Below are 14,128 nucleotides of genomic sequence, written 5' to 3'. Positions count from 1 at the left end.
CACCAGACTTGAACCCCATCAAGAATCTGTGGGACATGCTGGAACAGCAGGTAAAACGCCGAAATCGGCATCCACGCAGTTTGGCGGATTTTTTCGCGATCAAATCCTGAACGAGTGGCTTCAACTGGATGTGACATACCTGCAAAACCTTGTGGACTCGCTTCCAAACCTAATCCAGGCGGTTATCAAAGTCAGAGGTAGGGTTACACGCTATTAATTACTGTTGTTCACGAATTCTTGAGGGGTGACTAATTTTCTATCCGGTGAGTGTATCATATTCAATCTCAAAATTATCGAACAATATCTAATACTTAAACGTCGGAAATGTTATAGAAAAATATCGAAAATATCGATTGATCAATCAACAATATTTTGATATGGACATGTCGATATATCGAATATGGCACAATCCTATCCCTACATGGGAGTGCTGTGTCTCAGTGGTAGAGCTCTTACTTCTGGTGCATGGGATTTCTGGTTCGATCTCGGGCTAAGTAAGTTTGTGATGAACAACATCTTGTCAATGTGTTTTCACGGGGTTCTCCCCTTTCCTCCCACATTCTCATTCTACCAAGCATTCCATCATTGCCTTAATGATCCGTCTCTTTGGGGCCGCGGTGACTCAATGGTAGAGCGTTCACTTCTGGTGCATGGGGTCCCTTGGTTCGATCCCAGCTCGCACCAAGTGAACTGTGTGGTGGACAAACATCGTCTGCGTGGATTTTCTCGGGGTTCCCCGTTTCCTTTCACTTTCTTCATTCAACCCTTTTGCTTCATTTCTCATCATCGCCGTCTGCTTTAGCCTAGCCGGCATAACCGTAGGGGGTAAAACTTAAAGATTTCATTTTCCTATCCCTAGAGCCCTGTTCCTATTTAGTTTTCAGTTCCATCCTGCATTCGTATCCTTTTAAGAGGCTCTATCACTGCGAAATTAAAATACCGCTAATTTTACAGTAATTACGTGATATCTTCAAATAGATAAAAGATAATTGAAAAGTGGAACAAGACCTCCCTAGATAATGTTATTTTGCATGAGTTACCGTTATCACGAGTCACCTAGTAGCTTTCCGTTTGCAGTTGGTATTTAGAAACGCGAAAATAAATGCCGATATTCTAAATGGTTGGAAATCAAAAGCAGATAAGTGAGTCGTGATAACGGTATCTCACGTAACATAATATTGTCTGGGGAGGTCTGGTTCCACTTTTCGATTATCTTTAATCTATTGGAAGATATCACACAATTACTGTAAAATTAGGGGTATTTTAATTTCGCAGTGATAAGGCCTCTTAAGGTTAGTATTCGTATCCGGAGACACGTACCCAGAAGACATGAGGTGGCCAACTGAACAGCAATAAAGAAGCCCATTATACTGAGGTCGGAATTAAACGGTCGTATTATAGTTGTATATCTTGTGCTTTAAAAGATGTATATATATATATATATATATATATATATATACCAGAAAAACATGCTAAAATCATGTCTATGAGTTTGAGCACATACGACTGAACTGACTATACATTGTAGCGAATACAATAAGCGGGGAGTAAACGTTTGGGGAGTGTGTGTCGTAAGGGTTGATTTATGGGGACGTGGTGTGTCAACATCATTAGCCGTCACCTTCCACTGTTAATGACACTAGTTTTGGCCTAGCCATAAGGACTGGATTATTATTTTCGGTTTCTATATTTATGTGTGTTCATGACATCATCAGCCAGTTGCCATTTAAGAAGCCAAAAAGTTGTCGGGGAGAGGGGGGAGAAACAGAGGAAGAGGGTGAGTGAAATCGAAATCGCATATATAGAGAAAGAAATATATGTGGGAGTAGGATAGATAGGGAAGATGGGAGCTAATGTGGTGCAACTCTTTTATATTTGTAAAACGATTACAGAGACCTCTGTTGAGAGAAAAGATTTTTTTGACCCTTCATTCTTGTCTCTTCCCCCTTGGAAAACTGAATCCTGGGAAACGTAGAAAGCGTCAGGCGCATCCGTTTACACTTTATGTGTGCTTTCGTGTGATTTATCGACGAATGAGGATTAAGAAAGAACCCCCCACCCCCCATTTTCCTCTTTTTAAGTCCAGTTCTGCCGTACGTATATACATCCTTGTCTGTGAAAAGTCTTCACGGCGTTTGCTCCTGATGAAACTAAAGCCGAGACAGATGGTTTTTGCGTAGCCTGTTGGATCTATGCGTATATATATATGTGTGTGTATGTACTCTTCAGTGCTAGTAATAGTCCGTGTGTCAACACACTACGGTACCCTTTCCATGTTTGTTCTTCGGATAAACTAAACCATCCATAATCTTCCAAAATCCTTCTATAGACATAAGTCCACACAGTTCCAGTTAGGTGACCATGCATCAACACCTACCTAGTATTAGTGCTACCTCCTCATCGTATGGGGGCACAACACCCCTACATGAACGGCAAAAGTAAATACGATTCACCCTAGTTCTTTTATTTTTCTCTTCCTTACTTCAACTTGCTTTACCACCCTCCCTTTTATACCTTCTTTCTCTGTCGTGTTGTTTCTTTGGCAGTTCTGGGGAGGAGGAGGATAGGTCAGAAAGTTCGGTTAAGTATACCTCAAAATAGGGGGGAGGGAAGGCAGTTGTAAAGATCACCACAAGTCTCTAATAGCAAAAGAAGTATTATGTTTAAAACCATGCCAAACATGATGTGACAAACGTACGAACAAGATTTGCAAACTCATATATTTTATACCATTTCGTCCCTCCGTAGCTTTCTATACACCCTTTGTAGCATCCATCTTGTTTTCCGCTTAGCAAATAACTTTTTTTTCTTCCTTTCGTTACAATTCAGTAGTCTCCCTTAACACGTATGTAATGTTTACTCTTTACACTATATTGCAATTTGAATTCTTCATCTTCCATGTTTTGAGGTCCCCTTGTTACCATAACACACTACAAATTCATCTCTCTTTTCATTTCTTTGTAGAATGTATTCTGTCGTTATTTTTACACACCCTCCATACAATCTGAATCTTTGTCCTGCATAGTATTTTTTTTCTCTCTCTCTCTCTCTATCTCTCTCTCACACACTGTCTTTACTACTATTTGTTCGCCATTTTTATCCCAATTCGCCTCACTCAGACGAGAAGAAAGAATAAAAATAAACACTCAACTTCAGTCAGTCACAGTGTAGTTCTAGTTTGTCTTCTTCCTCTTCTTCTTCTTTTTCTAGTACTTCAACTGTATGCTTTTGTTATGTAATGGCATCTAACAAAGAATAAGACAAGAGAGAGAGGGAGAGAATATGGCGGCTGTCATATTTTGTCGCCTCGTATTCTTTCTTTTTTTTCCTTCTTCCCACTTTGGTATTCTGCCTTCTGTCCTTCTTCTTCCTGCAATTTCCATTGGAATTTCCGTTTTTGTCTGTCGCTCTGTGTCCTTACCATGTTCCACAATCGAATTACAGTTATTCGGGCAGTTTGAACAAGAATTGGTCGGTGTACTTACACGACTCTTGTCAACCTCACTGTTCTTGCTTTTGCAAATTCTGCACTTATACATACATATTTTTTTATTTTATTTTCTTCCCTTTCCCTTCATCATCTTCTACTTTCTACTTTTTTTTATCACACTCACTTCTATATTCTCGCTTACTCACATTTGTCATATTTTTTTCTCCTTTCTTCCACCCAAGCACTTGAAATATTTTGTTCGTCTGTTCGTACCATTTCTACTGGTTGGAAAGGATGTAAATGGTATTTTTTTGTACTTCTCAACGACGATCAGCAAGCCAGCCTCTTTTTCTTGTCCCCTTGATGCCCTCAAACATCTCGTACTACCTGAATTATTCATGTATTCGATTGTCATCTTCAGGTTTTTCTCGATTTGTTACTCCCGGTCGTAAGAACCAGTCTCGCTAAAATCTAGGACATGTGTTCGAGCCGTGATGGACGAGATATTATCCATGGTTATGACGATTCCAAAAGACCTAAAGAGCGAGTCTCTCTCGATTTGCCCCACCTCCTTACCATTGCACCACCCTACCCTATATTTTCCCGTTAAACACAAACGTCTTATTGACAGCGTTTTGGACAGTCAAAGTGAGTGTCACTTTGTGAAAGGGAGGGGGGGAAACGTCATTGCATAATCTAGACATTATTCAGAAGGAGGGCGAGTTATGAGCGACGGCCTCATGGTGGCGCTGTAAGCGTCGTTTTACGTCCCAAGACAACAATCTTCAACTAACTCCTTTGAATTGTTCCCCAAGTTCTAGAAAATCTTTATGGTTGGTGTCTTTATCCTTGTAGGTAGATAGATGTTGGTGTTTCTCTGAGTCTCTCTCCCGGCGAAAATATCTGTTCTCATGTCTAAGAGATGGGATTTCATGTCCAACTGTCACTTCCAAACACGAACCAGTGTCGTTATTCATCCTTCTGTACATGAAAGTAAAATAGTTTATTTGTTCTTACTACAATTTATTTTTTCTGTTATAGATCTCATTGGACAAGTAATAGTTTCCACACAAATAAAATATGATCACTATAGCAAGGAATAAATAGTTGGTTCAGGTTTACATTGGACTTGCCACAAATATTGTAATGTATTATGTATCAAATATGTTATACCTTTACGGTATATATAAACATGAAAGCGACTATATTTGTGACTTAATAACTGTTGAACCACCCGATCGATTTTGATCAAGTTTTCCACATAGATGAGGTTCAGGCCTGGAATTGTTTTTATTATTTCATGTTGACAGTGCGACTTAGGGAAGGGGAGGGGGAGATATTTGAAAATGATCATCGAAAATGACCGATAGTAGTGTCGAATCTATAGTTTAAGGGGTGGGGTCGCTGAGATGAACAATGACACTTCCGATGTCGTTTAAATCCAAATTCAGCCCCTCAATTTGAGGGAGGGATATATATATATATATATATATATATATATATATATATATATATATATATATATATATATATATATATATATATATATATATACACAGAGTGGCCCAAAAGTAGGTATACACCCCTGCATTGATCAAGTATAACATTCTAGTTTATGGATTTATTTGCATAGATTGTTCCGAGCTTAAGTTATAAGTGAAAACACGTTAAGAACAAATAATAAAGAAACTAGGTCTACCTGTTTGATAACAATAAGAAATGATCTAAAATACAGAACGGAACTGTATACCTACTTTTGGGCCATACTATATATATATATATATATATATATATATATATATATATATATATATATATATATATATATATGATTGAAAATGACCGATAATAGTGCGGAATCGATAGTTTCGGGGGTCTCTGAGACGAACAGTGACATTTCTGATGTCGTTTAAATCCAAATTCAGCCCTTTATGTCCAAAATGAAACGTATTATCCCGTGCGAAGAACGGGTATTTTACTAGTTATAAATAAAAGCAAAAATATACGAAAAAAACATATTGTATTTGCGATTCACTTCAATTCCTACAAATTTACCCGTTTAGTTTATGTGACCACTCGTACCAAGGTATAAAGTTAACTATTGTAACCAACGCGTTTCTTGATAGTCTTTTTTTTTTCAATCACATTGCTGTTTGTTCAAGTTTAAGAATCCCTTTCCTGTCCCGAGCAATGAAGACGTGAACCTACAGTGCAATCCAAACTACTGTAATGTGTTCAGTGTTCTCTCACTGGGAATCGAACCCGGGTCCCCGTGCACTAAAAGTGCACACGCGCTAACCGCTAGACTGCGGGAAGGGCTGTTTAAACATTATGAAACTGCTGTAGTCTTCCAAACTACGAGGATTCAGTTTTGAAACCAGAAGAAGTGCTGGGTGAGCTCCTACAGTTGGTAGTATTTGTATCACTTGGTTTCAAGTTTGTACCTCTGGGTTTCTGGCTCGGGGGCCATGATCCGGGGATACAGAGGACTACCTTCTTTAAATTTTCGTAATGAGTACGTTGGTCCAGCCCACAAATTTCTTGAGGAGTGCTTAGGACTTTTTATTTTTATTTATTTATTTTTTTTAAATTACCAATACCAAAAATTTGATATGGTAGTATACTATTAGGGTATGTATTTCCATAAGATTGGTTGACTTATCTCATTTTCTTTTATGGGTAACAAATTATTAAAAATTCAGATTTTTTTTCTTTTTTGTTCTTTGTTGTGGCTTTGTCCTCTTTGATGTTGGCTTTATTGTATTATATGATTGAGTAGGGATCCATTGTTTTTCATAAGACATGGGTACATTAACGTACTTCTCTTAAAATTTGAGACGGGTACATTGGTCCATCCTTACATCTGGAGATTGTCAAAAAAAAAATGGTAAATGTTCTTTAGGACTCGAATATATATATCTCAGTAAGTTTGGTTGATTCAATTTGTAGCATTCTATGGGTAAAAAACTGTCGAAAATATACACGTAAGAAATCGTATTACCACCTGGTATATTATTAAACTAATTTATCTTTCATGATGAGGCCTTATAGCATTATCTGATCCTATAGAATGGTATGTGGGTTTATTCTATTTCACAAAACAAGTGCACCATCATACACACCTCTTAAATTTCGGGATGAATACATAGGTCCACCTTTTTAAATTTTGGAAAGTACAAAACCATAAATTTGGGATGGTGATATAGAACCATAATATAAATGTGATTGGTCCATCTCGTTCTCTTCTATGGGTAAAATATGCCAAAAATTCAAGTTTGGTAGGTCCAGTTACGCCATCCACCATAAGTGAACGCTCTACCACTAAGCCACAGTGGCTTCTATATATATTCTTGCTATCTATCTCATCCTCCATAATTGTTCTATCGGGGATCAACATGAGAACCGAAAGTGGTTTCAATATAAACATAAAAGTAAATATTTCACCGGTAATTCTGATATTTGCCGTAGTCGGAACACTATTATCTGTTCAGCCTTACATTTAAACGAAGGTAAACACCAATATTTGCATTCTTCCGCTGTTCAAAAATACGATTGGGTAGTACGATTGGTAAGAGTGGGTATCACTCCTACTTTCGCATGAAGAGTAGCAAATTAAATACGTGCATTTGAACAATCCTTGTCATGCGGAGTACGTACTTGCAGAGAAAATGTATAACACAGCTACACAGTTCAATTGAACGAGTGAGTTGAAAAAGGTACACATTCCAAAAAATAGGCAAGCTAAACTGGGATGGTTATATTCATTTTATATGTACCTACACCGCTTGAGAGGAACAAGGAACCCATTCATTAATTTTAGGTCATCTTTACTGAAGTCTACGGGAACGTATGTGTGAAAAATCGAAGATATTTCTGGAATTTTTTCATGTTTCCACCCAATGTTTGGAAGTTGAGGTTTTTGGAATATGTTCCTTTTTCAACTCACCCATTCAATTGGTTCCATTACTATCACTGTGCATACCTAAGCGTAATATTTCTATTATTTCATTAAGCATATTTGATTACAACATTATTAGATAATCTGCATAGTAATTTTGTCATTTATAATAATATCATAGGTTTGTGTTGTTGATTCGTAGTATAAGCAATAACTAAACTATTTAGCGGAGTAGTACAAGCGTGGAAATTCCAACAGCAAATCAGTGGTCTTTAGTTACACCAAGAGTAAGGTGAACCCCCAAAATCATCTCAATCTCTATAACTTATTATCTGTTCCACCGTACTTTTAAATTGCGATAAACAAGATCACCTGTAGTGACACGTGACCTTGTTTATCGCGGTTTAAAAGTACGGCGGAATAGATAATAAGTTATAGAGGTTGAGATAATTTTTGGGTTTTGCAGGTGAACTTGTTTCTCACGGTTTAAAAGTAAGGTGGAACAGATAATAAGTCATAGAGGTTGAGATAATATTTGGCGTTTACACGTGACCTGGTTTATCGCGGTTTAAAAGTAAGGTGGAACAGATAATAAGTCATAGAGATTGAGATAATTTTTAGCGTTTACACGTGACCTTGTTTATCGCGGTTTAAAAGTAAGGCGGAACAGATAATAAGTCATAGAGGTTGAGATAATTTTTAGCGTTTACACGTGACCTTGTTTATCGCGGTTTAAAAGTAAGGCGGAACAGATAATAAGTCATAAAGGTTGAGATAATTTTGGGGGCTTCACGTCACCTTATTTATCGAGGTTTAAAAGCAAGACGGAACAGATAATAAGTTCGGAAGTGCATAGTTTCGTAGTTACAGGATGTCGAAAATGTGAAAAAATGAACTTTAAAGGTCCATAGTTCCACTACTATAGGACCAATCATAGCCGGGTCAAGATACATCTTTTAGAACCTCCGGTACTTGCACAATTATTTTTAGAAGGGCTGTTTGCGAGTACTTAATCACTCTCCAACTACCTCTCAAAATATTGGTGTGCAAGTACTGGAACGTTCTAAAACATGCGTATTTGGATATTTCACATACCAACTCTTCAGTGATGTCTTGATCCGACTACAATAGGTAACATAACGGTGGAACTTTTAAAAGTTCACTTGTTTCACCTTTTCGGCACCTTATAACTCCGAAACTATCCACTTTTGAGTACAGGTCCATATGAACTTTTTTTCTTATTTTCATGTGAGGAATTCCCAGACAGAGTTTATATAACATACAACTTATTCTTGGTAGGACTATATATAATACACATGGTCACGTCTTACCGTCTCTGCTCTGATATCTCCTGACAGACTGACGTGCTGACTTATGAATACTTTTAAGACTTCTCCCGCCTTATGCAGAGTCGTTTTGACGTATGATTAGCGTCATACTAAAGGCCTGACTTCTGCAGGAAACTTACGTTAGTCAATCTCTTTAGTATGGCACTAATCACGACTCTGCATAAGGCCTCTCACGTTTATGTATAGCATAGTTCGGATTTCAAAGAATTCGAACAACATTTATCATTGACAATAAGAACTATATATATACGTATATATATATTAATAATAAATGTTCCCTCGTATTTTAGTGTACATAATAACAATAAAGTGAACATCATTTTTTACGTCACATCTTGAAAAAAAAAACTTGATTCAATATATTCCACGTTATCAATAGTGACACTTTTATTATTACGCAAGCTATAAATTAAGCGCCATTTGTGAAATTTATGAATTTTCCTACATATATTCATATGCACACATGCATACACACATACACACACACAAGTAAATTTACGCAACATTCTCAACCAACAGTACTTTACACTGGTTAGCTGCAACGGGGGCTAGAGGAGAGGGGACAGTGAAGAAAAATACACTTGATAAAAAAAGCTTTTTTTATAAAACTAGTGTATGTTCTATTCTGTATTAGAAAGTGGGGTAAAGGCGGGGACTACGATATGTATATAAAAAAAGAGGAGACGGAAATAAGGGGATAAAAGACAGACAATAATAAAGGGTGGTGGTGGAAGAATTCATGTATGAATGTATCTTGTGTATGTATGTATGTGTGTATGTGTGCATGTATATGTGTATATATGTAAAGGAAGGGGTATTGGCGGGGAGAAAGGGGAGTAATTTTGCACAACATAGAAATCTAGTTTGCAATTGAGCATGTTCAAGTCCAAGTTAGCTCATAAACACTCTCCGGCACATATGAGTGTCCCAAATTAATAGCCATATTACAACGTCATGACGTCACATACTCACATACTTGTAGGTTTCGACTCTCACATATGATATATATATATATATATATATATATATATATATATATATATATATATATATATGCAATTTTAAAAGGAAAAACCTACCTAAAGAGGAACACAATAAAAGAACACACACAGGAACTGTCATTCCCGAACGCCATAACCCATTTATAAATATAATGACCTAATAAATCAGATATATCCCACGCCAGTATGTCAGTAACAGACAGTTGACAATCAGCCGTTTGGCCGCAACCTGTCGTTGCCACCCATTCTATTTTATATGCTTTTCAAAATCGTCGTCTGTCTGCCTGTGCAGTGTTGCCATTCAATACTGCTTTTTTCCCTCCCCTTTTTTTCAGTAGTAATGTTCTTAATGGTCCACTTGGTAATAATTTCGTTCTCCCCCACCCCTCACACAATTATCGTTCCTTTAGAGCGCGTGTGTCATATACATATATATGTGTACGTTCAGTTTTATATGTGTGTGTGTTCATTTATGTAGATGTTTGAGGAATAATATCGTATGCATGTGCTAGTTCTCGATACATATGAAAATACATATAAGGACATAAGTGTGTGGGTGTTTTAAATGCCAACCTCTCTCTTTCTCTCCTATATCACCTTTTGTGTTTTTTGAAAAAAAAATAATTTATGACACAGGAGAGGGTTAAATTTTATTGTTAAAAGTGTATTGAAGTTACTTTTTTCAAAAAAAAAAAAAATGTCTGGCAAACATTATTGTTTTAATTTAGTACATAGATGTTCTTTTCTCTTTTCATTTTAAAGAAGTACTGGAATTAAATATAAAACAATATATTATATAAAATAGTTAAGTTTTAAGAATCTGTATAGTCTGTGTCCAAGGGCGCCCATGTTGTGATTTCCAAGGGGGGGGGGCAAGTATAAGGGACGTTTCAAAAATAGTTTCAAATTTTGCTGTAACTAATGTAAAAATACTATTGGATTTTCGATATTCTGAAGTACAATTTCCTCAAGGGGGCGAGCGCCCCACCTTGCCCACCCCCCGGATGGGCGCCCTTGTCTGTGTCTATAAAAGAACCTCTACATGGGAAGAGTTAAATTTTTAATTGGAAATTTTAATTAAAAATCTATTTTCTAGTAAGAAAGCAGTTCCTTAATATTGTATCTATAAAATTTGAAAGTATATGAATTGCTATGTTGTAAACAGTTGTCATCCACATGTGCTCCTGAAAAGGGGTGGTCGTAGGGGGCGGCGCCACTGGCTCAAGAAAATGTATACATAATATAACAAAGCCATGTATGTTAAATACTAGAAATACCAGACGTAATGTAGGAACCATGGAGATACTCCCTCTAGAAAATTTTCTTCGGACGGCCCTGGTCATACATAAACTCCTGCTACCACTCCGTACATAACCTGTTCTCAATGATAATTGCAGTGAGTGGCTCGAATCATAACCTCCCCTGACTCCCGAGCTAAGAAATTTCTTCCACGGGTACTTCTTCAATGTAATACGGTCGGTTATCGCTCATCTAACGGGGCGGGGGGGGGGGATTCCATTATTTTGGCTTCTATGAAATTATTATCACCCGTCATAATTGTGATTGAGATGTACCTCTTCATGATCAAGTGATAAGGTGCGTAGTCCCATGTTCGATTTTTCATTTTAATATTTCCTTAAGAGTCTTCATTCCGGCGAAGTTAAAATACCGCTAATTTTACAGTAATTATGTGATATCTTCAAATAGATAAAAAAATAATCGAAATGTGGAGCAAGAGCGCCCTAGACAATATTATTTTACATGAGAAACCGTTATCACGACTCACTTATCTGCTTTCGATTTCGAGCCATTTGGAAAATCGGCATTTATTTTCGCGTTTCTAAACAGCTGAAAACGGAAAGCCGCTAGGTGACTTGTGATAACTGTACCTCACGCAAAGTAATATTGTCTAGGGCGCTCTTGTTCCATATTTCAATTATCTTTTATCTATTTGAATATATCACATAATTACTGTAAAATTAGCGGTATTTTAATTTCGCCGGGATGAAGACTCTTAAATGTACATTCCCGAGTATTCACTCGAATCATACTTGGAGAGTGGTTCCTGTCTATTGGTCAAGATCAGAGAAGTTTCTTTGGTCGCGTACTATTATTTTTTGAGATTTTTTTTTTCTAAAAAAGGAAATGAAAATGAAAGCTTTCAGTTTAACGTCTCACGTTTATGCTCTTCACGTTAAGAAAAACGAATCAATGATGGAAGAATTGGTGGAATGAAAATGTGGGCAAAAACAGATATGCTCTGAGAAAACTCGCGGACACAATGTTGTCCACCATAAATTTACTTGACCAGGGATCGAACAAGTGACTCCAGAAGTAAGTGCTGTACCACTGAGTCACCGTGTTGCCCGTGATTTTTCAAAAAAGAGTATAGTCAAATAAAGAACCGAAATTTTTTAAGCTTCATGTGATTTTACTATTCAGGTAAATAAAACTTTGACGAAAGTACTTGCTGAAAAGAATAATGTTCAAATGTAACGAAAGTACTGTTGTTGAAAAACGTAACGTTCAATTATAACGAAAGTACTGATCTTGAAAAGAGTAACTTTCAACTGTAACGAAAATACTGTGTTGGAAAGGGTAGCGTTCAACTGTTACGAAAGTACTGTTGTTGAAAAGAGTAACGTTCAACTGTTACGGAAGTACTGATGTTGAAAACGGTAGCGTTCAACTGTAACGAAAATACTGCTGTTGGAAAGGGTAACGTTCAACTGTAAAAAAAAGTATTGTTGTTGAAAAAAGTGACGTTCAACTGTTACGGAAGTACTGTTGTTGAAAAGGGTAACGTTCAACTGTAACGAAAATACTGCTATTGGAAAGGGTAACGTTCAACTGTAACAAAAGTACTGTTGTTGAAAAGAGTAACGTTCAACTGTAACGAAAATACTGTTGTTGAAAAGAGTAACGTTCAACTGTTACGGAAGTACTGTTGTTGAAAAGGGCAATGTTCAACTGTAACGAAAGTACTGCTGTTGGAAAGGGTAACGTTCAACTGTAACAAAAGTACTGTTGTTGAAAAGAGTAACGTTCAACTGTAACGAAAATACTGTTGTTGAAAAGAGTAACGTTCAACTGTTACGGAAGTACTGTTGTTGAAAAGGGCAATGTTCAACTGTAACGAAATTACTGTTGTTGAAAAGGGTAACGTTCAACTGTAACGAAAATACTGTTGTTGAAAAGGGTAACGTTCAACTGTAACGAAAATACTGCTGTTGGAAAGGGTAACGTTCAACTGTAACGAAAATACTGTTGTTGAAAAGAGTAACGTTCAACTGTTATGGAAGCACGCTGTTGTTGGAAAGGGCAACGTTCAAAAGTCCTAAAAATATGTGCACAAACTGTGTCAACTTTAGGTCTTCTCTAGATTAGGATTTGGCCCATTTTGAATTTCAGCATTTTAGGAAAAAGAATTTATTTCATTGTAAGACTGTAAAATATATTTGGTCTAGGAATTAATTCGTGCGGTTGGTACGCACACATTGAAGCTGTAGTACAAACACAAAATACATAAATACCTTAAGAAAAATATTGTCCATCGCTAGCCACCACTTTCGCCCATCTGTCAGGCAATGTACGGATTCCGTGGCGAAAGAAGTCCTCATCCTTGGAAGCGATCCAGTCAGAGACCCATGTTTCGATATCTTCTGAAGAAGTAAACCGCTGTCCAATCAAATCGTTGTTCATGCAATCGAACAGGTAGTAGTCCGAAGGAGCAACGTCTGGTGAATACGGCGGGTGGGGTAAAACTTCCCATCCGACATTTTCTAAATAGGTTTTGACCGGTTTTGCGACATGTGGGCGAGCGTTATCATGTTGAACAATAAGTTTATCATGTCTGTTCTCCCATTCTGGTCGTGTTCTGGCCAGAGCTTGCTTCAAACGCATTAATTGTCGTCGATAACGTTCTCCATTCATAGTTTCACCCGGTTGCAGCAGCTCATAGTACACCACACCTTTCATATCCCACCATATGCACAGCATAACCTTTGCACAGTGAATATCTCGTTTTGGTTGTGATGGACCTGGTTCACCTGATTTCACCCAGGCCTTTTTTCGTTTAGGGTTCTCGTAATGGATCCACTTCTCATCACCCGTAATAATTCGATGCAGAAACCCCTTTCTGCTCTGTCGTTGAAGCAGCAATTCGCAAATGGTTTTTCGTCTTTCAAAGTCTCTGTCTTTCAATTCACGTGGAATCCAATGTGACATCTTTTGAATCATTCCCATGGCTTTCAAGCGTTTGGAGACTGTTGTTTGATCAACGCCTAATGCTGCTGCAAGTTGTTCCTGCGTTTGACACGAATCCTGCTCGAGCAATGCTGTCAATTCTTCGTCTTGAAATTTTTTTGGCTGTCCAGCTCGCTCTTGGTTTGCCAAGCCGAAATCACCACTTCTAAACCGTGCAAACCACGTCTGACACGTTCGCTCAGCT

The 14,128-nt window shown here is 37.4% G+C and overlaps 1 protein-coding gene across 2 annotated transcripts in view; it reads left to right on the top strand.

Annotated features, from left to right (window-relative positions):
- Positions 1-14,128, top strand: part of LOC145688861 (uncharacterized) — a 402,147-nt gene that overhangs the window by 215,092 nt on the left and 172,927 nt on the right. The gene's annotated exons all lie outside the window — the stretch shown is intronic.

The sequence above is a fragment of the Thermobia domestica genome, chromosome 7 (genome assembly GCF_964235325.1).
Source record: "Thermobia domestica chromosome 7, izTheDome1.hap1.1, whole genome shotgun sequence".
Lineage (NCBI taxonomy): Eukaryota > Metazoa > Arthropoda > Insecta > Zygentoma > Lepismatidae > Thermobia > Thermobia domestica.
This window is presented reverse-complemented; position numbering and strand designations above follow the sequence as displayed.